Source organism: Triticum dicoccoides, chromosome 2B (assembly GCF_002162155.2).
Source record: "Triticum dicoccoides isolate Atlit2015 ecotype Zavitan chromosome 2B, WEW_v2.0, whole genome shotgun sequence".
NCBI classification, from domain to species: Eukaryota; Viridiplantae; Streptophyta; class Magnoliopsida; order Poales; family Poaceae; genus Triticum; species Triticum dicoccoides.
The window spans coordinates 152,171,230-152,174,958 of NC_041383.1; the positions used below are offsets into that span (position 1 = coordinate 152,171,230).

Here is a 3,729-nt window from a genome sequence, read left to right on the forward strand (position 1 = left end):
AGCTGTACAATACGAGGTGGGCATACGTTTCTTCCGTATGCCCATTCTGCCCTCCTACGTTTTGTTGGGGGGGGGGGGTCCTACCGAAGCAAGCCCCAAGAAATAAAAGTTAAAAGAAATGCCAACCGTCCCCACTTTGCCTAGTTGGATGTGATGTACAAGTCTTGGATTAGACTTAATTTGCCTAGTTGCATGGCATTTTACATGGTCAGACAAAGCAACTTCCATCCCCACTTTGTCTTCATTGTGTGGTTTCTAGCATCGATTAGCAACTCGTTTTGTCTGCAAACAAGCTTCTCCTCAAACATGAGTTGGAAAGAATGTCACATGTTGTAAAATAGAAGAAAATTTTCTTGGCTAGATATGTAGCGTAGATGCAATGGCAGTCAATGGTATTAGAACCCACCAGGATATATATTTGTTCCCCCAAAAAATGGATATATATTTGTTCCACAGGAAGCAATTCCGTTGACCAAGCATTGAAATATACTCCATCTTCCATTCCATGTTCTGTATTCTTGGCACCGTTCAACACGTTCAACTCATGTGTGCACTCACATAGTTGCATGCGATTATCTTCCACGTGAAGCTAGCGATGATGGCTATATATATATGCGTACCCTTGCCAGCAATATGCATCAAAACCATTTCCCCATATACCATTATTGATTGCTGAGAAAGATCTTGTCCATCGCCAACTCCGCTAGCTAACCTGTTAAGGAGATTCAATGCCGACTCTGCAGAAAGCCGCGGCATCCATCGATGACACGGTGGAGGGCGCCATGAGCGCCACCCTGCTGAGCCTTCTTGGCGTCACGGCCAAGTCGGAGAAGGGCGCGGCGGGGACGAACGACAAGGTGGAGTGGCTCCGGTCGCAGCTGATCGGCAAGGACGTCGAGTTCGACACGCCGTTCGGGCGCCGTGCGCTGACTTACGCCGACCAAACGGCGTCCGGCCGGAGCCTGAGCTACATCGAGGACTATCTCGTGAAACAGGTCCTCCCGTTCTACGGGAACACGCACACCGATGACAGCCACGTCGGGAGCAAGACGACACGGCTGGTGCACAAGGCTGCGAGCTACATCAAGCGCTGCATGGGCGCCGGCGCCGGCGACGCGCTGATCTTCTGCGGCGCCGGCACGACGGCGGCCATCAAGCGCCTGCAGGAGATCATCGGCGTGGCGTTGCCGTCCGTAGAGATGCGTAACCGGCTCTCGGCGCAGCTGCGTGCCGAGGAGCGGTGGGTCGTCTTCGTCGGGCCGTACGAGCACCACTCCAACCTTCTGTCGTGGCGCCAGAGCCTGGCGGAGGTGGTTGAGGTCGGCGTCGACGTGTCGCCGCGCTCCGCCGCGCGCTCGGATCACCAGAGTACGCGGACCGGCCGATGCTGGGGTCTTTCTCGGCATGCAGCAATGTCACCGGCGTCATGACGGACACGCGCGAGATCGCCCGTGTTCTTCACCAGCATGGCGCGTTCGCATGCTTCGACTTCGCCGCCAGGTGCTGTGACTTATACTTTCTTAGCTCTCTTTTTCGTGGCATGTGACTAAGCTAACCACCATACTTAGTGTAATTAAGCTCCTTCAAAGTGCATGCGTCCCTTCAAAGAAAAATCAGTAACCTACTGATTTGTATACCTGGAAAAAGATGCAAGATCAATTGTGACTCTTTTCTTGTGACTCCCTGATCGATCTTGCTTGCATGTATTTAGTGGAAATTAACTGGTAAAAAGCCTAGTGTATAGTCATGTTCGTGCACCGTGACAACGAAATATTTTGACTGTACACACTTCGGAACCATTGAACCATTCTATATTCCTATTGTCTTACATTGAATTTCTCACTCGCCGATTCATGTGTAAATCAACAAACATGGTCAAGAAATTTAAACTAATATCCTTTGTGCAGTGGACCCTATGTCAAAATCGATATGAAGTCTGGTGCAGCCAATGGGTACGACGCAGTTTTCTTGAGCCCTCACAAATTTGTCGGGGGACCGGGCACACCGGGCATCCTTCTGATGAACAAATCATTGTATAAGCTCAATTCTCAGCCTCCCTCGACATGCGGAGGCGGCACAGTGGCATATGTCAATGGCTTCAATGAGGAGGTGAGCAAACAAATTAAGCATCACTGTCAAGTATGTGTGTTGTATGCCATATAAATAAATGAATAATGGTGTGACATGCAGGATACGCTGTACTACGACGATATCGAGGAGCGTGAGGATGCTGGCACACCGCCGATACTGCAAAAGATTCGTGCATCGCTTGCGTTCTGGGTGAAAGAGTATGTTGGTTATGACACGATGGACCTTCATGAGCGACTGTTCTCAGAGATGGCAATGAAAAGGCTTCTCCATAATCCAAATGTTATGGTGCTAGGCAACACAAATGCCCATCGTATACCATTCTTCTCATTCCTAATTTACCCATCAGTTACCGTGAAGGAGAAGCCATTTGATGCTTTTGGGGAGCCTAGCTGTGATAAACAGTTGGAGACGATGAAGCACAAGCAACTACCCCTCCATGGTCGTTTTGTGACTAGGCTTTTGAATGATCTTTTCGGCATCCAGGCGAGGGGAGGTTGTGCTTGCGCAGGTCCCTATGGTCACACGTTGCTCAATGTCGACAACGAACTCTCACTTCGCATTCGGTCTGCTGTCCTTGAGGTATCACAAACTTTAGAACGAATGTCAACTTGCTTCTTTTAGTACATGGTACTAATGTTACTATTTGCCATCACAAATTTTCAGGGCTATAGTGGACTGAAGCCAGGATGGACCAGGTTGAGCTTTAGTTATTACCTCTCTAAGGAGGAGTTTAAATTTATCCTGTCTGCCATCGAGTTCATAGCAACATACGGACACCGCTTCCTCTCTTTGTACAAATTCGACTGGATCACTGGCAATTCGACCTTTCGAAAACAGGCAGTCAAGTACCACATTATGAGGGAGGAATTGTCTCTTCACATAGAACCATTGAAGCAAAAAATTGACCAGCCAAAGCGTGCAGATATGATGGATAAGCCTGCGGTCAATCATAAGAAGTTCCAGAGCTACTTAGAGAGTGCCAATAAAATTGCACTCTCCATTCCGGACATTAGTAATCAGATTGTCAGCTTTCCGAAAGGAGTAGACCCGGACTTGGTTCTTTTTTATATATAGTTAATTTGAGTGTCTCTCTAATTACCATTGGTAGTGTATTGTTGATATACGAGAAGAGCATTAGCTCTGAGTTTCAGTGATAAGCTACATTTCACCGCAATCAAAAATAAATGTGTAAGTATAATGGATGCCAATTTATGAAAATGCTATTTTCTATATCAGAACAATTTTGTGTGTTTGCTCTATTTATTTCTCATGGTAAAATTCCAAAGGTATGTCTATATCTTATCTTTTATAAGTGAAGTAAAAGACTATGTCTTGGTGTATTTGTTACAGTGACTTGAGATTTTCTTTCTTACTATTTTGTCAGGCAACATAATTTTATGGCGACTAACTACATATGCATTGTACAAAGTAAATAATGTTATCAGTCTACTCTTTGTTGTGCTAACTGATTTAAATTATTTTTCGTATATAGCTGTGATAGACTAAGCATTCCCGGTTAAATTGAGCAGTGGCCAAGGGTACACACTCACATATATTTATCTCTCAGTCCTCATATTGCCAAAATCCACAAACCCTGCAAACCATGTCCCCTCGGGAGGGCCGCGGTTCGGATTTTCA

The 3,729-nt window shown here is 46.5% G+C and overlaps 1 pseudogene; it reads left to right on the forward strand.

The window, feature by feature from the left end:
• The first annotated feature begins 728 nt into the window (after positions 1–728).
• On the forward strand, positions 729–3,165 carry LOC119360699 (annotated as a pseudogene).
• Positions 3,166–3,729: the final 564 nt, after the last annotated feature.